At 35.6% G+C, this 24,624-nt stretch overlaps 2 protein-coding genes across 4 annotated transcripts in view; one reads left to right on the top strand and one right to left on the bottom strand.

Moving 5' to 3' along the window:
- LOC124128853 (multiple epidermal growth factor-like domains protein 10) overlaps window positions 1–24,624 on the bottom strand; it is a 290,638-nt gene that overhangs the window by 118,843 nt on the left and 147,171 nt on the right. The gene's annotated exons all lie outside the window — the stretch shown is intronic.
- The window catches only part of LOC124124299 (nuclear GTPase SLIP-GC-like), a 58,012-nt gene that overhangs the window by 14,027 nt on the left and 19,361 nt on the right, over window positions 1–24,624 (top strand). The gene's annotated exons all lie outside the window — the stretch shown is intronic.

The raw sequence follows: 24,624 nt of genomic DNA, 5'->3' as shown, positions 1-24,624 counted from the left end.
GTAGATTTTAAAGGCATCCCATTTCTGGTCGAGGGGATATGAGTAATATTATAGTCAAAAATCTCTTAAAATTAGAAATATTGTATCATAGTGTTCAGGCTTTGCTCACAGGTTTGAAATGCTATTTACTATCAGCAGCCTAGAAGAAATCTTAAGATTAACTTAATTGTAGATTTTAAAGGCGTTATCCCATTTCTGGTCGAGGGGAGATGAGTAATGATATAGTCAAAAATCTCTTAAAATTAGAAATATTGTATCATAGTGTTCAGGCTTTGCTCACAGGTTTGAAATGCTATTTACTATCAGCAGCCAAGAAGAAATCTTAAGATTAACTTAATTGCAGATTTTAAAGGCATCCCATTTCTGGTCGAGGGGATATGAGTAATATTATAGTCAAAAATCTCTTAAAATTAGAAATATTGTATCATAGTGTTCAGGCTTTGCTCACAGATTTGAAATGCTATTTACTATCAGCAGCCAAGAAGAAATCTTAAGATTAACTTAATTGTAGATTTTAAAGGTATCCCATTTCTGGTCGAGGGGATATGAGTAATATTATAGTCAAAAATCTCTTAAAATTAGAACTATTATATCATAGTGTTCGGGCTTTGCTCACAGGTTTGAAATGCTATTTACTGTCAGCAGCCAAGAAGAAATCTTAAGATTAACTTAATTGTAGATTTTAAAGGCGTTATCCCATTTCTGTTCGAGGGGATATGAGTAATAAAATAGTCCAAAATCTCTTAAAATTAAGAAATATTATATCATAGTGTTCAGGCTTTGCTCATAAGTTTGAAATGGTGTTTACTATCAGCAGCCAAGAAGAAATCTTAAGATTAACTTAATTGTAGATTTTAAAGGCGTTATCCCATTTCTTGTCCAGGGGATATGAGTAATAAAATAGTCAAAAATCTCTTAAAATTAGAAATATTGTATCATAGTGTTCAGGCTTTGCTCACAGGTTTGAAATGCTATTTACTATTAGCAGCCAAGAAGAAATCTTAAGATTAACTTAATTGTAGATTTTAAAGGCATCCCATTTCTGGTTGAGGGGAGATGAGTAATGATATCGTCAAAAATCTCTTAAAATTAGAGATATTGTATCATAGTGTTCAGGCTTTGCTCACAGGTTTGAAATGCTATTTACTATTAGCAGCCTAGAAGAAATCTTAAGATTAACTTAATTGTAGATTTTAAAGGCATCCCATTTCTGGTCGAGGGGATATGAGTAATATTATAGTCAAAAATCTCTTAAAATTAGAAATATTGTATCATAGTGTTCAGGCTTTGCTCACAGGTTTGAAATGCTATTTACTATCAGCAGCCAAGAAGAAATCTTAACTTTAACTTAATTGTAGATTTTAAAGGCGTTATCCCATTTCTGGTCGAGGGGATATGAGTAATAAAATAGTCCAAAATCTCTTAAAATTAAGAAATATTATATCATAGTGTTCAGGCTTTGCTCATAAGTTTGAAATGGTGTTTACTATCAGCAGCCAAGAAGAAATCTTAAGATTAACTTAATTGTAGATTTTAAAGGCGTTATCCCATTTCTTGTCGAGGGGATATGAGTAATAAAATAGTCAAAAATCTCTTAAAATTAGAAATATTGTATCATAGTGTTCAGGCTTTGCTCATAGGTTTGAAATGCTATTTACTATCAGCAGCCAAGAAGAAATCTTAAGATTAACTTAATTATATTTTAAAGGCATCCCATTTCTGGTCGAGGGGATATGAGTAATAAAATAGTCAATAATCTCTTAAAATTAAAAAGATTATATCATAGTAATCAGGCTTTGCTCACAGGTTTGAAATGCTATTTACTATCAGCAGCCAAGAAGAAATCTTAAGATTAACTTAATTGTAGATTTTAAAGGCATCCCATTTCTGGTCGAGGGGATATGAGTAATAAAATAGTCAAAAATCTCTTAAAATTAGAAATATTATATCATAGTAATCAGGCTTTGCTCACAAGTTTGAAATGCTATTTACTATCAGCAGCCAAGAAGAAATCTTAAGATTACTTAATTGTAGATTTTAAAGGCGTAATCCCATTTCTTGTCGAGGGGATATGAGTAATAAAATAGTCAAAAATCTCTTAAAATTAGAAATATTATATCATAGTAATCAGGCTTTGCTCACAAGTTTGAAATGCTATTTACTATCAGCAGCCAAGAAGAAATCTTAAGATTAACTTAATTGTAGATTTTAAAGGTGTTATCCCATTTCTGGTCGAGGGGATATGAGTAATAAAATAGTCCAAAATCTCTTAAATTAAGAAATATTATATCATAGTGTTCAGGCTTTGCTCATAAGTTTGAAATGCTATTTACTATCAGCAGCCAAGAAGAAATCTTAAGATTAACTTAATTGTAGATTTTAAAGGCGTTATCCCATTTCTTGTCGAGGGGATATGAGTAATAAAATAGTCAAAAATCTCTTAAAATTAGAAATATTGTATCATAGTGTTCAGGCTTTGCTCATAGGTTTGAAATGCTATTTACTATCAGCAGCCAAGAAGAAATCTTAAGATTAACTTAATTATATTTTAAAGGCATCCCATTTCTGGTCAAGGGGATATGAGTAATAAAATAGTCAAAAATCTCTTAAAATTAGAAATATTATATCATAGTAATCAGGCTTTGCTCACAAGTTTGAAATGCTATTTACTATCAGCAGCCAAGAAGAAATCTTAAGATTAACTTAATTGTAGATTTTAAAGGCGTAATCCCATTTCTTGTTCAGGGGATATGAGTAATATTATAGTCAAAAATCTTTGTAAATTAGAAATATTGTATCATAGTGTTCAGGCTTTGCTCACAGGTTTGAAATGCTATTTACTATCAGCAGCCAAGAAGAAATCTTAAGATTAACTTAATTGTAGATTTTAAAGGCGTTATCCCATTTCTGGTCGAGGGGAGATGAGTAATGATATCGTCAAAAATCTCTTAAAATTAGAGATATTGTATCATAGTGTTCAGGCTTTGCTCACAGGTTTGAAATGCTATTTACTATCAGCAGCCTAGAAGAAATCTTAAGATTAACTTAATTGTAGATTTTAAAGGCATCCCATTTCTGGTCGTGGGGATATGAGTAATATTATAGTCAAAAATCTCTTAAAATTAGAAATATTGTATCATAGTGTTCAGGCTTTGCTCACAGATTTGAAATGCTATTTACTATCAGCAGCCAAGAAGAAATCTTAAGATTAACTTAATTGTAGATTTTAAAGGTATCCCATTTCTGGTCAAGGGGATATGAGTAATATTATAGTCAAAAATCTCTTAAAATTAGAAATATTGTATCATAGCGTTCAGGCTTTGCTCACAGGTTTGAAATGCTATTTACTATCAGCAGCCAAGAAGAAATCTTAAGATTAACTTAATTGTAGATTTTAAAGGCGTTATCCCATTTCTGGTAGAGGGGATATGAGTAATAAAATAGTCCAAAATCTCTTAAAATTAGAACTATTATATCATAGTGTTCGGGCTTTGCTCACAGGTTTGAAATGCTATTTACTGTCAGCAGCCTAGAAGAAATCTTAAGATTAACTTAATTGTAGATTTTAAAGGCGTTATCCCATTTCTTGTCGAGGGGATATGAGTAATAAAATAGTCCAAAATCTCTTAAAATTAAGAAATATTATATCATAGTGTTCAGGCTTTGCTCATAAGTTTGAAATGGTGTTTACTATCAGCAGCCAAGAAGAAATCTTAAGATTAACTTAATTGTAGATTTTAAAGGCGTTATCCCATTTCTTGTCGAGGGGATATGAGTAATAAAATAGTCAAAAATCTCTTAAAATTAGAAATATTGTATCATAGTGTTCAGGCTTTGCTCACAGGTTTGAAATGCTATTTACTATCAGCAGCCAAGAAGAAATCTTAAGATTAACTTAATTGTAGATTTTAAAGGCATCCCATTTCTGTTCGAGGGGAGATGAGTAATGATATCGTCAAAAATCTCTTAAAATTAGAGATATTGTATCATAGTGTTCAGGCTTTGCTCACAGGTTTGAAATGCTATTTACTATCAGCAGCCTAGAAGAAATCTTAAGATTAACTTAATTGTAGATTTTAAAGGCATCCCATTTCTGGTCGAGGGGATATGAGTAATATTATAGTCAAAAATCTCTTAAAATTAGAAATATTGTATCATAGTGTTCAGGCTTTGCTCACAGGTTTGAAATGCTATTTACTATCAGCAGCCAAGAAGAAATCTTAAGATTAACTTAATTGTAGATTTTAAAGGCGTTATCCCATTTCTGGTCGAGGGGAGATGAGTAATGATATAGTCAAAAATCTCTTAAAATTAGAGATATTGTATCATAGTGTTCAGGCTTTGCTCACAGGTTTGAAATGCTATTTACTATCAGCAGCCTAGAAGAAATCTTAAGATTAACTTAATTGTAGATTTTAAAGGCATCCCATTTCTGGTCGTGGGGATATGAGTAATATTATAGTCAAAAATCTCTTAAAATTAGAAATATTGTATCATAGTGTTCAGGCTTTGCTCACAGATTTGAAATGCTATTTACTATCAGCAGCCAAGAAGAAATCTTAAGATTAACTTAATTGTAGATTTTAAAGGTATCCCATTTCTGGTCAAGGGGATATGAGTAATATTACAGTCAAAAATCTCTTAAAATTAGAAATATTGTATCATAGCGTTCAGGCTTTGCTCACAGGTTTGAAATGCTATTTACTATCAGCAGCCAAGAAGAAATCTTAAGATTAACTTAATTGTAGATTTTAAAGGCGTTATCCCATTTCTGTTCGAGGGGATATGAGTAATAAAATAGTCCAAAATCTCTTAAAATTAGAACTATTATATCATAGTGTTCGGGCTTTGCTCACAGGTTTGAAATGCTATTTACTGTCAGCAGCCAAGAAGAAATCTTAAGATTAACCTAATTGTAGATTTTAAAGGTATCCCATTTCTGGTCGAGGGGATATGAGTAATAAAATAGTCCAAAATCTCTTAAAATTAAGAAATATTATATCATAGTGTTCAGGCTTTGCTCATAAGTTTGAAATGGTGTTTACTATCAGCAGCCAAGAAGAAATCTTAAGATTAACTTAATTGTAGATTTTAAAGGCGTTATCCCATTTCTTGTCCAGGGGATATGAGTAATAAAATAGTCAAAAATCTCTTAAAATTAGAAATATTGTATCATAGTGTTCAGGCTTTGCTCACAGGTTTGAAATGCTATTTACTATCAGCAGCCAAGAAGAAATCTTAAGATTAACTTAATTGTAGATTTTAAAGGCATCCCATTTCTGTTCGAGGGGAGATGAGTAATGATATCGTCAAAAATCTCTTAAAATTAGAGATATTGTATCATAGTGTTCAGGCTTTGCTCACAGGTTTGAAATGCTATTTACTATCAGCAGCCTAGAAGAAATCTTAAGATTAACTTAATTGTAGATTTTAAAGGCATCCCATTTCTGGTCGAGGGGATATGAGTAATATTATAGTCAAAAATCTCTTAAAATTAGAAATATTGTATCATAGTGTTCAGGCTTTGCTCACAGGTTTGAAATGCTATTTACTATCAGCAGCCAAGAAGAAATCTTAAGATTAACCTAATTGTAGATTTTAAAGGCATCCCATTTCTGGTCGAGGGGAGATGAGTAATGATATCGTCAAAAATCTCTTAAAATTAGAGATATTGTATCATAGTGTTCAGGCTTTGCTCACGAGTTTGAAATGCTATTTACTATCAGCAGCCAAGAAGAAATCTTAACTTTAACTTAATTGTAGATTTTAAAGGCGTTATCCCATTTCTGGTAGAGGGGATATGAGTAATAAAATAGTCCAAAATCTCTTAAAATTAAGAAATATTATATCATAGTGTTCAGGCTTTGCTCATAAGTTTGAAATGGTGTTTACTATCAGCAGCCAAGAAGAAATCTTAAGATTAACTTAATTGTAGATTTTAAAGGCGTTATCCCATTTCTTGTCGAGGGGATATGAGTAATAAAATAGTCAAAAATCTCTTAAAATTAGAAATATTGTATCATAGTGTTCAGGCTTTGCTCACAGGTTTGAAATGCTATTTACTATCAGCAGCCAAGAAGAAATCTTAAGATTAACTTAATTGTAGATTTTAAAGGCATCCCATTTCTGTTCGAGGGGAGATGAGTAATGATATCGTCAAAAATCTCTTAAAATTAGAGATATTGTATCATAGTGTTCAGGCTTTGCTCACAGGTTTGAAATGCTATTTACTATCAGCAGCCTAGAAGAAATCTTAAGATTAACTTAATTGTAGATTTTAAAGGCATCCCATTTCTGGTCGAGGGGATATGAGTAATATTATAGTCAAAAATCTCTTAAAATTAGAAATATTGTATCATAGTGTTCAGGCTTTGCTCACAGGTTTGAAATGCTATTTACTATCAGCAGCCAAGAAGAAATCTTAAGATTAACCTAATTGTAGATTTTAAAGGTATCCCATTTCTGGTCGAGGGGAGATGAGTAATGATATCGTCAAAAATCTCTTAAAATTAGAGATATTGTATCATAGTGTTCAGGCTTTGCTCACAAGTTTGAAATGCTATTTACTATCAGCAGCCAAGAAGAAATCTTAAGATTAACTTAATTGTAGATTTTAAAGGCGTTATCCCATTTCTTGTCGAGGGGATATGAGTAATAAAATAGTCAAAAATCTCTTAAAATTAGAAATATTGTATCATAGTGTTCAGGCTTTGCTCACAGGTTTGAAATGCTATTTACTATCAGCAGCCAAGAAGAAATCTTAAGTTTAACTTAATTGTAGATTTTAAAGGCGTTATCCCATTTCTTGTCGAGGGGATATGAGTAATATTATAGTCAAAAATCTCTGTAAATTAGAAATATTGTATCATAGTGTTCAGGCTTTGCTCACAGGTTTGAAATGCTATTTACTATCAGCAGCCAAGAAGAAATCTTAAGATTTAACCTAATTGTAGATTTTAAAGGTGTTTTCCCACTTCTGGTCGAGGGGATATGAGTAATGATATAGTCAAAAATCTCTTTTAAAGCTAGAAATATTGACCCATAGTATTCAAATTCTGCTCTGAAGCTAGAAATGTGATTTAATATCCATAGCCAAAAGAAAATCTTAAGATTTCATTAACTATAGATTTCAAACATGTAATGACAATTCTGGAGGTCATATTACACATATTTTCCTAAAAACTATTACGAGACTTAGGATGAAAACCATCAGTGCAGAGTAGTCAATATTAGTTTGATATACAAGACTTACAGAGTGAACATTTGATATCATTTTATTCTTTAACGCAATGAACACAAGTCAAAACTGGACCAAGTTACAAACGCTTCGGATGTAATTCCATTTCTGAACATTCTTTGTCCAGATATTGGTACTCCATATCCAGACATTTCTGGATGAGGAATAGGCATGCCTCTTTTACAGCTACATACACGATGTAGTGTGTTGCTGCACTGTAAAAGACAGAAAGACATGTTTAACATATCATGTTTGAGCAAAGTTACTAAACCCCCCAAACTTACAAGAAAATGCTGACCCTACTCTTTTGTAAAAGTGGCATGAATGAAACAAATTGTATATGGCCAGAATGGAAATATGGCAAGACTAGTATTATGTGTTGGTTTTCAGATTTAATTGTGACTAAAACTTAGCAGGAGGTTGAAAACAAGAAAAGTACAAAAAGACATTTCAGAACACTTTATTTGATTCTTCCAAAGTGCCTAATGGTAGAAATGATATGCACATGTATAACTTCTATTCCTACAAGCTACTGATTTTACCACACTGAGGTCTGTTTAGGACCTTTATAGGTCAAATTTATGAAACACAATGAAATCTATATAGAAACTCACCATATACCATGCAGACAGTAGACATTATGAGCCTCAAATACTATAAATATGCTAAAATGTTAAACAATTTATTTATTGTTATTTATCTTGAAACTCTTACCTCTTTCTGAAAGAATGCCCTTGAAACATGTCTAGTTTCTGAAACAGAATACAAAATTCCTATATATTACACATGTATGTTCAATTTCATTATTTCATTTATTCATAGAATATCTTTCATATCAGGGAGGACAAGGTTAGTCAGCTCAGTTCACAGAAAATAACTACGTTGATGATACAAAGGATATATTCTTATCTAGCATTCCGTACCTGTGGACACCTCTAGGAATGTCATCATGTCTCATAATCATAGGTTTCTGCTTTATGGCCAATCATTATGTCCTTGTTTCAATAACTGGATCATGCACATGTAAGGTATCCTCACCCATGTCCTCCTCTTCACTGTTGTAGCCATGTGGGGATGACCCTGTGTCGGTTGCTGAGTGAGTGAAAGTAAAGATGACGATGAGTATGAGTATGTTGCAGTTGGTGGTATGATACATGCTGGTACATGCATGCATAATGTATATTTCCTGACCTGTGTGATATGGCACAAGTTTAAACAATAAAACCCCACAGTATGTATGAACCAAATGCCATGGTTACCATGAATGAATTTTAAGCATATCTGATTGTGACCCATGAAGATTCCGGGGTAGAATAGGTCTTCAGCAACCTAGCTTGCCGTAAAAGGTGACTCTGCTTGTCGTAAAAGGCGACTAACAGGATTGGGTGGTCAGGCTCTCTGACTTGGTTGATGCATGTCATCGATCCCATTTGCGTGGATCGATGCTCATGATATTAATCACTGGATAGTCTGGTCCAGACTTGATTATTTACAGACCGCCATCATATAGCTGGAATATTGCTGAGTGCGGCTTTAAACAAACAAAACAAATAAACATGTCTGATTGTAGAAGAAATACAACAACAACAACAACAACAACAACGTAGGTAGTTGTTTGTTATATGTACTGACAGAGATGGTCCTTGGAGCAGTCTGTTTTCAGGGATTTAAGTATTGGTACACCAGTCACTGTGCTATCTACTTGTATCACTACATACTATATGCAACAGTATAAATGTTCTAAAAATGTTCAATAAAGTCTTACCATTAATGTTATCCGCACACTGGCACATATGTATCTCTAAGTGACAATCACTGCAAATTTGTCCTGTGAAAATAAATATATTTGTTACCCATAGATTTAGAAATAACCAATTTAATTAAAAAAAAATGGTATATGCACTTGTGCAAATATCACTTCATGTGTACCAGTATATTATTTACGTCATCCAGACGGCATTGTTGACATCACTCGAATCTTACTGTGACATAAGGTAGGAATGATGTCACACTAGAAATTATGTCATAGCTAAAAATTTGTGCCTTTCTTCGACAATTGTGGTTTTCTAAGTCGTCGGTCTTCATCTGTCCATTTTTCTGAAGGAGCTCAAAAGTGATTGTCACATGATAAGTTGACCATTGTCCAGAAACCAACCTCACACTCGTTCCTGTCTAGTTATTTTGAACAATTGGATAGCAAACTTGACCTGTCTCTTACAAGGGACTAACCATGAATCCTATTTGGTTAAAATGTATTCTTAAGCTGCTTAACAAACTTATTCTTAAGTCGCTTAACAAACTTTCAAATACTGAGTATCTATGTGCAAGAAAAAGCAAACATAAAGTTTGTTGACCATTTACATCATTATTGAAGTGACCCTCCTGATTGAGTATTGTAGTACTGTACTACCAGGGTACTTTCTGCAGTCCAGCTATGGAGAATGTTTGTAAAGAAAGGTCCCCATTAGGCTTGTCACTTGACAAGATAAATATACTTCATCATTCCTTGAACAAATTACTTCAACAGACTGTACCTGCATGTCTACTGTGCCTTCTCTTCTGTTCCTCCTGTTGCCTTGTTATAGCTGTGATTTGAGAGACAGAGCGCCATGACAGTTTCTTTACTATCCGCACCTTGTACTTGTGCAACTTCTCGTTCACTTCCACTTGGAGAAGTGATTTTCTGCCCACCCCTACAAACACCCTTGTCTTTGCCTAAATGCCGAACAAGGACGATCTCCCCCACTTCATAATGAGAAGGAGGATTTGCCTTCAGGTGTTTCTTTATCATTCGTGTGGCAGATTTATCAGAGGTTGCCAGCACTTCCTTCCTGATTTCTTGCAGTTCTTGGAGTCTGGCAAGTGTTCCTCCACTTGCCTAAAAAGAAAATAAACATGAGAATATGTATAAAATATATCCATGTTCTAAATTTGTATATCTGATTTTCATGACCAAACTGTGGACATATATTATGAAATATCTTGTTGTGTAATTCTTGGTGAATGCATGTATATGTTGACAATAGCTATTACATACTGTTATTGGCTATGAGAAATTAAGTAATCTCTCTCCAGAGTTAGTTAATATAAACACAAAGAGAAAACAAATCTGAATGTCCATGTGTCAAATGCTGTTCATGTTACTCATATAACTCATCTAACTCTGTTAGAAAGGTCCATAGTCTTGCTGCTGTTCATGTTACTCATATAACTCATCTAACTCTGTTAGAAAGGTCCATAGTCTTGCTGCTGTTCATGTTACTCATATAACTCATATAACTCTGTTAGAAAGGTCCACAGTCTTGCTGCTGTTCATGTTACTCATATAACTCATCTAACTCTGTTAGAAAGGTCCATAGTCTTGCTGCTGTTCATGTTACTCATCTAACTCATCTAACTCTGTTAGAAAGGTCCATAGTCTTGCTGCTGTTCATGTTACTCATCTAACTCATCTAACTCTGTTAGAAAGGTCCACAGTCTTGCTGCTGTTCATGTTACTCATATAACTCATCTAACTCTGTTAGAAAGGTCCATAGTCTTGCTGCTGTTCATGTTACTCATATAACTCATCTAACTCTGTTAGAAAGGTCCATAGTCTTGCTGCTGTTCATGTTACTCATCTAACTCATCTAACTCTGTTAGAAAGGTCCACAGTCTTGCTGCTGTTCATGTTACTCATATAACTCATCTAACTCTGTTAGAAAGGTCCATAGTCTTGCTGCTGTTCATGTTACTCATATAACTCATCTAACTCTGTTAGAAAGGTCCATAGTCTTGCTGCTGTTCATGTTACTCATATAACTCATCTAACTCTGTTAGAAAGGTCCATAGTCTTGCTGCTGTTCATGTTACTCATCTAACTCATTTAACTCTGTTAGAAAGGTCCATAGTCTTGCTGCTGTTCATGTTACTCATATAACTCATCTAACTCTGTTAGAAAGGTCCATAGTCTTGCTGCTGTTCATGTCACTCATATAACTCATCTAACTCTGTTAGAAAGGTCCACAGTCTTGCTGCTGTTCATGTTACTCATATAACTCATCTAACTCTGTTAGAAAGGTCCATAGTCTTGCTGCTGTTCATGTTACTCATATAACTCATCTAACTCTGTTAGAAAGGTCCATAGTCTTGCTGCTGTTCATGTTACTCATATAACTCATCTAACTCTGTTAGAAAGGTCCACAGTCTTGCTGCTGTTCATGTTACTCATATAACTCATCTAACTCTGTTAGAAAGGTCCACAGTCTTGCTGCTGTTCATGTTACTCATATAACTCATCTAACTCTGTTAGAAAGGTCCACAGTCTTGCTGCTGTTCATGTTACTCATATAACTCATCTAACTCTGTTAGAAAGGTCCATAGTCTTGCTGCTGTTCATGTTACTCATATAACTCATCTAACTCTGTTAGAAAGGTCCATAGTCTTGCTGCTGTTCATGTTACTCATATAACTCATCTAACTCTGTTAGAAAGGTCCATAGTCTTGCTGCTGTTCATGTTACTCATCTAACTCATCTAACTCTGTTAGAAAGGTCCATAGTCTTGCTGCTGTTCATGTTACTCATATAACTCATCTAACTCTGTTAGAAAGGTCCATAGTCTTGCTGCTGTTCATGTTACTCATATAACTCATCTAACTCTGTTAGAAAGGTCCATAGTCTTGCTGCTGTTCATGTTACTCATATAACTCATCTAACTCTGTTAGAAAGGTCCATAGTCTTGCTGCTGTTCATGTTACTCATATAACTCATCTAACTCTGTTAGAAAGGTCCATAGTCTTGCTGCTGTTCATGTTACTCATATAACTCATCTAACTCTGTTAGAAAGGTCCACAGTCTTGCTGCTGTTCATGTTACTCATATTACTCATCTAACTCTGTTAGAAAGGTCCACAGTCTTGCTGCTGTTCATGTTACTCATATAACTCATCTAACTCTGTTAGAAAGGTCCATAGTCTTGCTGCTGTTCATGTTACTCATATAACTCATCTAACTCTGTTAGAAAGGTCCATAGTCTTGCTGCTGTTCATGTTACTCATATAACTCATCTAACTCTGTTAGAAAGGTCCATAGTCTTGCTGCTGTTCATGTTACTCATATAACTCATCTAACTCTGTTAGAAAGGTCCACAGTCTTGCTGCTGTTCATGTTACTCATATAACTCATCTAACTCTGTTAGAAAGGTCCATAGTCTTGCTGCTGTTCATGTTACTCATATAACTCATCTAACTCTGTTAGAAAGGTCCACAGTCTTGCTGCTGTTCATGTTACTCATATAACTCATCTAACTCTGTTAGAAAGGTCCATAGTCTTGCTGCTGTTCATGTTACTCATCTAACTCATCTAACTCTGTTAGAAAGGTCCATAGTCTTGCTGCTGTTCATGTTACTCATCTAACTCATCTAACTCTGTTAGAAAGGTCCATAGTCTTGCTGCTGTTCATGTTACTCATATAACTCATCTAACTCTGTTAGAAAGGTCCACAGTCTTGCTGCTGTTCATGTTACTCATATAACTCATCTAACTCTGTTAGAAAGGTCCATAGTCTTGCTGCTGTTCATGTTACTCATCTAACTCATCTAACTCTGTTAGAAAGGTCCATAGTCTTGCTGCTGTTCATGTTACTCATCTAACTCATCTAACTCTGTTAGAAAGGTCCACAGTCTTGCTGCTGTTCATGTTACTCATATAACTCATCTAACTCTGTTAGAAAGGTCCATAGTCTTGCTGCTGTTCATGTTACTCATCTAACTCATCTAACTCTGTTACTAGTGTTAGAAAGGTCCATAGTCTTGCTGCTGTTCATGTTACTCATATAACTCATCTAACTCTGTTAGAAAGGTCCATAGTCTTGCTGCTGTTCATGTTACTCATCTAACTCATCTAACTCTGTTAGAAAGGTCCACAGTCTTGCTGCTGTTCATGTTACTCATCTAACTCATCTAACTCTGTTAGAAAGGTCCATAGTCTTGCTGCTGTTCATGTTACTCATCTAACTCATCTAACTCTGTTAGAAAGGTCCATAGTCTTGCTGCTGTTCATGTTACTCATCTAACTCATCTAACTCTGTTAGAAAGGTCCATAGTCTTGCTGCTGTTCATGTTACTCATATAACTCATCTAACTCTGTTAGAAAGGTCCATAGTCTTGCTGCTGTTCATGTTACTCATATAACTCATCTAACTCTGTTAGAAAGGTCCATAGTCTTGCTGCTGTTCATGTTACTCATATAACTCATCTAACTCTGTTAGAAAGGTCCATAGTCTTGCTGCTGTTCATGTTACTCATATAACTCATCTAACTCTGTTAGAAAGGTCCATAGTCTTGCTGCTGTTCATGTTACTCATATAACTCATCTAACTCTGTTAGAAAGGTCCATAGTCTTGCTGCTGTTCATGTTACTCATATAACTCATCTAACTCTGTTAGAAAGGTCCACAGTCTTGCTGCTGTTCATGTTACTCATCTAACTCATCTAACTCTGTTAGAAAGGTCCATAGTCTTGCTGCTGTTCATGTTACTCATATAACTCATCTAACTCTGTTAGAAAGGTCCATAGTCTTGCTGCTGTTCATGTTACTCATCTAACTCATCTAACTCTGTTAGAAAGGTCCACAGTCTTGCTGCTGTTCATGTTACTCATCTAACTCATCTAACTCTGTTAGAAAGGTCCATAGTCTTGCTGCTGTTCATGTTACTCATCTAACTCATCTAACTCTGTTAGAAAGGTCCATAGTCTTGCTGCTGTTCATGTTACTCATATAACTCATCTAACTCTGTTAGAAAGGTCCATAGTCTTGCTGCTGTTCATGTTACTCATCTAACTCATCTAACTCTGTTAGAAAGGTCCATAGTCTTGCTGCTGTTCATGTTACTCATCTAACTCATCTAACTCTGTTAGAAAGGTCCATAGTCTTGCTGCTGTTCATGTTACTCATCTAACTCATCTAACTCTGTTAGAAAGGTCCATAGTCTTGCTGCTGTTCATGTTACTCATATAACTCATCTAACTCTGTTAGAAAGGTCCATAGTCTTGCTGCTGTTCATGTTACTCATATAACTCATCTAACTCTGTTAGAAAGGTCCATAGTCTTGCTGCTGTTCATGTTACTCATATAACTCATCTAACTCTGTTAGAAAGGTCCACAGTCTTGCTGCTGTTCATGTTACTCATATAACTCATCTAACTCTGTTAGAAAGGTCCATAGTCTTGCTGCTGTTCATGTTACTCATATAACTCATCTAACTCTGTTAGAAAGGTCCATAGTCTTGCTGCTGTTCATGTTACTCATATAACTCATCTAACTCTGTTAGAAAGGTCCACAGTCTTGCTGCTGTTCATGTTACTCATATAACTCATCTAACTCTGTTAGAAAGGTCCATAGTCTTGCTGCTGTTCATGTTACTCATATAACTCATCTAACTCTGTTAGAAAGGTCCACAGTCTTGCTGCTGTTCATGTTACTCATATAACTCATCTAACTCTGTTAGAAAGGTCCATAGTCTTGCTGCTGTTCATGTTACTCATATAACTCATCTAACTCTGTTAGAAAGGTCCACAGTCTTGCTGCTGTTCATGTTACTCATATAACTCATCTAACTCTGTTAGAAAGGTCCATAGTCTTGCTGCTGTTCATGTTACTCATATAACTCATCTAACTCTGTTAGAAAGGTCCATAGTCTTGCTGCTGTTCATGTTACTCATATAACTCATCTAACTCTGTTAGAAAGGTCCATAGTCTTGCTGCTGTTCATGTTACTCATATAACTCATCTAACTCTGTTAGAAAGGTCCATAGTCTTGCTGCTGTTCATGTTACTCATATAACTCATCTAACTCTGTTAGAAAGGTCCACAGTCTTGCTGCTGTTCATGTTACTCATATAACTCATCTAACTCTGTTAGAAAGGTCCATAGTCTTGCTGCTGTTCATGTTACTCATATAACTCATCTAACTCTGTTAGAAAGGTCCATAGTCTTGCTGCTGTTCATGTTACTCATATAACTCATCTAACTCTGTTAGAAAGGTCCACAGTCTTGCTGCTGTTCATGTTACTCATATAGCTCATCTAACTCTGTTAGAAAGGTCCATAGTCTTGCTGCTGTTCATGTTACTCATATAACTCATCTAACTCTGTTAGAAAGGTCCATAGTCTTGCTGCTGTTCATGTTACTCATATAACTCATCTAACTCTGTTAGAAAGGTCCATAGTCTTGCTGCTGTTCATGTTACTCATATAACTCATCTAACTCTGTTAGAAAGGTCCATAGTCTTGCTGCTGTTCATGTTACTCATATAACTCATCTAACTCTGTTAGAAAGGTCCATAGTCTTGCTGCTGTTCATGTTACTCATATAACTCATCTAACTCTGTTAGAAAGGTCCATAGTCTTGCTGCTGTTCATGTTACTCATATAACTCATCTAACTCTGTTAGAAAGGTCCATAGTCTTGCTGCTGTTCATGTTACTCATATAACTCATCTAACTCTGTTAGAAAGGTCCATAGTCTTGCTGCTGTTCATGTTACTCATATAACTCATCTAACTCTGTTAGAAAGGTCCACAGTCTTGCTGCTGTTCATGTTACTCATATAACTCATCTAACTCTGTTAGAAAGGTCCATAGTCTTGCTGCTGTTCATGTTACTCATATAACTCATCTAACTCTGTTAGAAAGGTCCACAGTCTTGCTGCTGTTCATGTTACTCATATAACTCATCTAACTCTGTTAGAAAGGTCCATAGTCTTGCTGCTGTTCATGTTACTCATATAACTCATCTTACTCTGTTAGAAAGGTCCATAGTCTTGCTGCTGTTCATGTTACTCATATAACTCATCTAACTCTGTTAGAAAGGTCCATAGTCTTGCTGCTGCTGATGGCTAAATAGATTTCTAACGAATATGTAAAGTATTTTGCTGCTTTTATTGTAACGATGGCTTCAAATTAGATCAAAAACTATTATTTTAACAATCAATGAAAGGCTAGTTGATGTAAAATGTAAACAATACCATCCATTGCCATTGCATTCAACCATGAAAAGATATTAATTCATATTTAGAGCTATTCATAACAAATCCCCTGAGAATGTTCTTCTACAGTTTCATAGTCCTCACTGTCTTCACATATGTACTCATCCCTACTTTCCCCTCCTGCTTTCAAGAGCCTGCTGATATGATGCGGGTGGAATCCAAACATGGCTTTGTAAGGGCTACAACCTGAAGATACAATGTGCAGTACCTCAGAATAAATTCAAACAAGCTGCAGAGGAAAAACAAATTGTACTGGCATGGAATCATTACAAAATGTTTGACAGGGCGTAAAGAAAGACGGGATGTAGAGGAAATAGTGTTACTATGCAAAACAAGAGTCATCAGGAGTATTTTATTTTGGAAAAAATCTCCCATAAAGAATTTGTTGCGAAATATGGCCCATGTTTTTCTCTTTTGAACATCTTACCATATGCTGAGTTGACTGATTCATTGTGAATGCGGCAATAGTCAGGAAGACTGTCCACCCAGGAGATTTCATCCAGGTGTTGAAGGTCATACCGCAGGCAATCCTTCCAAACTCTATGTGAACGCTCGTCCTGAAATTATCAAACTTACAATGATTTTTAAATTTTACATTCAATGATTCCTTTTATACGCATCAGTGACAGAAATGATGTCCCATGCAACTCCCTTTTTGACTTGTACCATATGTTCCCATGTTTTTTCAGGTGATCAATTGACTTGCCTACACATGTGTTTGTGATGGGTGCCACAGGTGGGGAAGGATACACTCACCATTTCACACACACCTGGTACCATCACTATTTGATAGTGATTCATCAACATGTTCATGATAGTCTGCTTTTAGCAGAGATTTCTTATGAATATAGAAGGTGTTTTGTTGCTCTTATTTACAGCTGTAACACTACTGTGCCCCTTGACAATTATTTTAATGCATTTTACGATAACCTTAAGGACCCATATGCAACATGCAGTTTTGTTAGAAATAGATACCAGGTATTGTTGAAATCATATTTAATATTACATTACTTACCTTTCCTTGAGACTGAGGGTGGTAGGCTTGTGAATGGATCAGTCTGACGCCAAGTTTTTCACAGAGTGAATTCACCATCCCCTTAAACTCCCCACCCCTTAAACTCCCCACCCTGATCTGTTTGGATAATTTTCGGAGCACCCCACTGCTGATCTAAATATACTTGCACTAATGATTTAACAACACTCTTTGATGTTTTGTCACAGAGTGGCCTAAGCCATAAAAACCTAGAAAACACATCCAATATCGACAACACAAAACGATAGATGATCCCATCTTTTGTTTCCGATTTGCTGCTGAAATCTACCAAGTCAATTTGGTGTCTTTCAAAAGGTACAGATGCCCTCACAGGTTTTAAAGGTGCCTTGTTTGAAAAGGTTGGATGCAACTTTGTCAAACTGATGCTACTGTGGATGTAACTTTCTATTTGGGGCCTGCTTACTCCATGGAGATGCTGAGCTATTATGGAATAAAGATGTCGTGCTCCAGCCCCTTTAGTCATTTTACTGAAAGTCTGTATAATATTTTCTACTTCATCAGTTTTAGGGACAATTTTACCCAAGGAAAGGATTGTTTTCTTTTTTACGTGAAACTGGGTTGTGGATACCTGTAAGACTGAGATTATATTTGCTAATTTTCTTATATGCTAATTTTTTAATTAAGGATCTCTCCTTCACTGGAATGGTGGTACTAGCAGAAAGTATGGCTTCCACTGCATCGTTGAGCTGTGGTGACAGGCATGGTGGAGGCATTGTGTTCTGATGGGGGAAAAAAGAATGATACTCTTCTGACCTATTTCGAAGGATTATATAATGTATTTCATTGATGCTCATACTTTTAACATAGAACTCACTACAGTGTCATCTTTTGTAAAAATCCAGAATGATAGTTTCACTAACATTAGATTGATGATATGCGCTTACTAAACATTGTCACGTCATGTGGAAATGTAGCTGTTTTCAACATTACACTTTTACACATATGGGAAACAGTGTCATGAGCAAATAATAGAGCAAAAAAAATATTATATCTATCCCATGTATCACATTATGTTCTCACTTTGTACAATGAAAACTACCCAGCCAATGTAGGTATACTGTTCAATATTAATGTTATTCCCTAAATACCATACCTCTTTCCAGAACATCAAATAGATTAAACCATAAAAAATACAAATGCCTTATTCAAATTATGTATCATAACATTATGACTAATGTCATGTGTATTTTATCATTATTAACTAAATAAACACCACTCCTAACTCCTATTAGGTATAATAACATGGAGTAACATAATTATTTATTATTATTACTTGAGTGAATCCGATTCTTATTCCAATCACTTAAAATAAAGTAAGGAGGTAAAGGGAATACAGGTCGGGTTACTACACTGGCACAATGGTTTAAGCCTACTAGCCTGAAAATGTATTTTGGAATCATCTTCAGTATATTTTAGTTTTCTTAAGTTTCTTATAGTATTATGTAAAGAGTAAAAATACTTGTAATAATTTCAATACTTGATATTTAAACTTCCTTCTGAGACAAACGATATACAAAATATATTGAAAGTTTCAAGTTGAACCATAGGGCATAAAGTGAGAATTTTCATGAATATGTATACTAGGATAAGTAAATAGAAGAATGACTGTGGTGTAAGCTCTCACATAGAAAGGTTTCAGTTGAAAGTGCTTTTAAAATTGAAAAAAAAGGAACAGGAAAATATGTAATAAATGTTTTTTTAAATGATTTTTGTCAAGAACAAAGCATTGAAGAAAAATCTTGAATGATATAGTTATAGGTATGCAAAATAGCTAATAGCTGAAGATATTAAAGGATGTCATTATAAGATGTAAGTAATGCCTGTCATTTCCTCAACCTGTCAAACAATTAGAATGGAAAACAAAACATAAAAGCAGGGGAATAGCTTTGAAGTATTCAACCCACTTGTCTGTAGCATATGTCCAAAGTTACAGATAACTATGAGTACTATGAACACTGACCTTTCTCATTGATAATGTTGTGGCAAACCTACGATGCAGCTTCCAAAACAAAAACATCTTCAAGTAGTTGCTGGTAGCAGTATTTGACAAATTGTTATAACGAGCAACACTGTTTTGTACTGTGTGCTCAATCACAACAATTGCGCAAAATTCTGTTCAGAGTCTGGCTGTGAAAAGAACATTCATATCATTCTTTTCAAGAAGGTACATGCATACAGTCTTAAAGCTGATATCTTCAAAACTTATGTACTAAGGGACAATGAGAATAACTGCCTTTCAAAGTAAGGCATGTTTTCTCATTGTCCCACCTTTTATTGGACAATATGCCAATAGTTAGGTTTCAAATTACATAACAGGAAGAGCTTTCAAGTTGACCAGCTTACCATATTGCTGCCATACAGTCATGATTACTGTGTGCAGACAGAACTAAATGACAACACAATAATAATAATATTATCTTGAAGTAGCATACCGTTACACCTTCATCGTTTATGAACAAACAGTTTACATTTTCTCAATGTTGATAGATATGATAATGATGCGAAAGTCATATGCCAAGAAAAGAAGTTCAACAACAGATCATCAGATACAGGCATATGGAAAGCTGTAGATATGGAGACCCGTTACATGTGATCCAACCAAAACACAACACATTATAACCTCAGGACACCTTCTTTTAAGTAAGGGTATACTTTGAGTAGTAGCTCAGATTCTCAAAAGGTTTTAGAGGTTCCAGCAGGATATATATAGTATAGACTAACACCTAGTCTCTGAAATGAACATATTTTACAGATGAAAAAAGTTGTTAAATTATAATTATAAAAATATAATAAAAAGGAGAGACTCTTTGGGATATATTTGTTTCAGGGTCTTTATTGCAAACTAGAACCAGTCATCCAATGAGTTGTGACCATTATACATGCCAGAATACTATGACTGTGTATTCAAGTCACCGAATTGTCCAGGTTATGATTCTTGGTTTGGCAGCAGAATATACCTGTCTTCTTGAGTTTCACCAAAGTGGTTAACGTCTATGACTTGCATTGCATCATATTCGGCAAATCCTTCCCCGATTAATCTGACATGCCATGATATGCCTGAAATACTGTTCAAAGTGATGTGTCACTAAATGAAGCAGATTATTTGTTTCTTGTTTGACACCACACTTGTCAATATTCCAGCTGCATGAGTGTGGCCTGTAAATAATCAAGTCTTGACCAAACAATCCAGGGATTCATACATGTGACATATAGTTATAGTACAGCTTAAAGTAAGATATATGAAAACAGGTGAGCCACAAGTGTAAGATATGTTTTACCACCTATATTTTAAAAACCATCCCATCCATAAAGTTTTAATATTATCAAATATATCATTCTGTCAAGAAGTGGCACAACCTTTTTAAGATATATCAACTGTTGAATTTGCTTTTGTTTGAGGATAGTCGGTTCCATTACAATCTTACTTTCAAGGTAAAGGACAAGAATTTTTATTTGAGAAGAAATTGACTTCCAGTATGTTTTTTGCTCACTGAAGGGTCCATGCTAGATGATGGTAGCAATTTTGTATTCTTTCCATCCCTCTGTTTTGTGTCCTTTAACCTCAACTTCTGGGAACCAGCAACCTGAAACTCTAGAAGGATGCCAAGCACCATGATAGTGTTAATAGTGTTAATAATATTTAAGGCTCTTTTTACAGGTAGCATATAAGGTCAAATGGAATAAATTTTGACATGAAGTGCAGCAACAAAGTGATACATTGAAGTATCTACAAATGTTCTCTGAAAGCATAGGTCTTTGATGTGACTTTATACTGTTTTTATTAAAATATAAACAGGGAGGTGGTAGGCTGGTAATCTTTGATAAGATACTTGTAAGGCAAACCACCATGTAGAGCCTTTTATTTGTGCACCAGGACAGCCAGGCAGTTCATTCACAGTATAGCTATTCCCCTGCCAACTACTCCCAGTATGACTACACATGATTATGGACACCCATTAATTATAGTAATGCTACAATGGAATGACCTAAAATAGCAGAATGGTACATATGAAATAAGAAATTTAACAATAAATAGTTTGACTCCTATTTGTTTAATGTACTTAATCTGTTGTGATTGCGATTGGCTTAGCAATTGTTTTTACTGGTTTCAGGATTAGAAATGATAGAAAAACTGGTTATTGGCCAGGAACGCCACATTTGAATAGCAGATAGGCCTGCGAATGCTGAACACAGAGTTTTCCTGTAGGTACCTGTAGTGTTTAGCCTTTTGTTAAGCGGTATGTTTACTAGCAGTATTACCGAGGTTATGTCCCTTGTACAATATTATGGGATAGCAAGTAAACAATCAAGCATGGTTACCGCTGTGTTGCGTTTTCTTCAACACGTTGTTCCATCGAACATCGAGTCCATCGACTCATATTAATTGCATACAAGTTTACCAACTTGTAAACATCATAGTACCATGAGTGCCACATCCATGGAATAGCTGTGAATGTGTACAGAAAGCGCTTAAGAAGATAAAACCTACTGAAGAGTTCTTGACTGTGTTTACAGTTACAATGACTCTGCTCACAATGCAGATAGTTTTACAGATAAAGTGCTTGTTTCAGAACACATAAAATATTTGTTAAAATGTTTATAACCAGTCAAAACATATTAGGTATTATCACTCAAATTACCTCAACCATCAATGGCATAGTGCCTTTAAAATCTTCAATAATGGGAATCTGAAGATTTCTTCATGACTACTGATAGTAAATAACATTTTGCACTTGTGAGCAGAATCTGGATCCAATGGGTCAAAACTGTTTATTTTAAGATATGTTTTATTATATGTTATCACTCACATTGCCCTGACCAGAAGTGGGATAATGCCTTTAAAATCTACAATTAATGGGAATCTGAAGATTTCTTCATGACTACTGATAGTAAATAACATTTCGCACTTGTGAGCAGAATCTGAATCCAATGGGTCAATACTGTTAATTGTAAGAGATCTTTTACTATATTATCACTCATGTCGCCTTGACCAGAAGTGGGATAATGCCTTTAAAATCTACAATTAATGGAATCGTAAGTTTCTTCTTGGCTGATCATAGTAAATAACATTTCAAACTTGTGAGCAGAATCTGAATGTAATGGGTCAATACTGTTAATTGTAAGAGATCTTTTACTATATTATCACTCATATCACCTTGACCAGAAGTGGGATAACCCCTATAAACAGACAAATAATGGAATCTTAAGATTTCTTCTTGGCTGATGATAGTAAATAGCATTAGCAAAGCCTGAAGTCAATACTGTTAATTTTAAGAGATTTTTTACTATATTATGACTCATGTCCCCTTGACCAGAAATGGGATAGCCCTTTCACGTGTACACATGGATTCTTTTAGCTGTTGACAATACAACTTATGAGCACATATTGAGGGGTCATAGACCAAGATTGGTATTGATGTTTATTAATTATTGATTATAAATTTAACATTGTATTATGGTAATCAAACTGGGCAGAAGCGGCATAACACCTTGAAAATCTATCAACTATCTATAATTAATTTTAGCTTTGGATAGTGATTAGCAAATATTGAGACAGGTTATGATTGGTACACTTATAGCCATTTTTATACCAGTTTGTGTGTCACACAAGGAGTGTCAGAATTTAGAAATTCTTGTATTTACCAAGGGAGGGTGAGGGTAATACATGGATTCTTATATGAGTTCTGTAAAACAGAATATGTACTGTGTACAGTTCTTTTATCAACTTTATGCCAATCGCCAATCATGGGTACTACCTTTTCCCATTTATTTTAACTTCCGCTCTCAGGGGTGCGATGGGTTAGTGTTGTGGTCAAAGAGTTCACTCATCACGTCGAAGGCCCGGGCTCTATTCCCATCATGAGTTCAGTCTGTGTAGTCTGTTTCTGGTGTTCCGCGCCATGATATTCCTGGAATGCTGCTAAAAGCAATGTAAATACATATTCACCCACTTACTCCTGATGACCCTGAAGACCCGGGGTAGAATAGATCTTCACCAACCCATGCTTGCGGTAACGGGATTTGGTGGTCAGGATCGCTGACTTGGTTGATACATGTCATCGTATCTCAGTTGCGTGGATCGATGCTCATGATGTCAATCACTAAATTGTCTGGTCCAGACTCGTTAATGTACAGACCGCCGTCATATAGCTGGAATATTGTTGAGTGCGGCGTTAAACAACAAACAAACTTACTCCTTCTGCCGACGTCTATCCACTATAGGCTCCTGAGGCAGTTGATTCCGTGTAGAAGTGGTCCAGCAACACATGCTTAGTTGTGTTATACTAGGTGACTTCTTGGATGGGGGTTCAACATCCTCCGACCTGCTGGATGTTTGCTTATAATATCAATCACTATTTTGCTGTCTGCCTGTGTGGACTAACATTTTACTGCAAGTACCAGTTACATCAAATATGAGCATGCAGGTAATATTCCCTTGATCGGAGCTTAGAATCATGTCATGCAGCGCGACTAAAGAGACTTTACTACGTCTGCTGCCTCCACTACATCTGCTGTCTCTACTACATCTGCTGCCTCCATTACATCTGCTGTCTCTACTACATCTGCTGCCTCCACTACATCTGCTGCCTCTACTACATATGCTGTCTCTACTACATCTGCTGCCTCTACTACATCTGCTGTCTCCACTACATCTGCTGTCTCTACTACATCTGCTTCCTCTACTACATCTGCTGCCTCCACTACATCTGCTGTCTCTATTCCATATGCTGTCTCTACTACATCTGCCTGCCTCTACGACATCTGCTGTCTCTACTACATCTGCTGCCTCTACTACATCTGCTTCCTCCACTACATCTGCTGTCTCCACTACATCTGCTGTCTCTACTACATCTGCTGCCTCTACTACATCTACTGCCTCTACTACATCTACTGCCTCCACTATATCTGCTGCCTCCACTACATCTGCTGTCTCCACTACATCTGCTGTCTCTACTACATCTGCTGCCTCTACTACATCTGCTGCCTCTACTACATATGCTGTCTCTACTACATCTGCTGCCTCTACTACATCTGCTGTCTCCACTACATCTGCTGTCTCTACTACATCTGCTTCCTCTACTACATCTGCTGCCTCCACTACATCTGCTGCCTATACTACATCTGCTGTCTCTACTACATCTGCTGCCTCTACTACATCTACTGCCTCTACTACATCTACTGCCTCCACTATATCTGCTGCCTCCACAACATCTGCTGCCTCTACTACATCTGCTGCCTCTACTACATCTGCTGCCTCTACTACATCTGCTGCCTCTACTACATCTGCTGTCTCCACTACATCTGCTGCC

Source organism: Haliotis rufescens, unplaced genomic scaffold (assembly GCF_023055435.1).
Source record: "Haliotis rufescens isolate VD_foot unplaced genomic scaffold, xgHalRufe1.0.p SCAF_88, whole genome shotgun sequence".
In the NCBI taxonomy this organism is placed as follows: Eukaryota; Metazoa; Mollusca; class Gastropoda; order Lepetellida; family Haliotidae; genus Haliotis; species Haliotis rufescens.
This window is presented reverse-complemented; position numbering and strand designations above follow the sequence as displayed.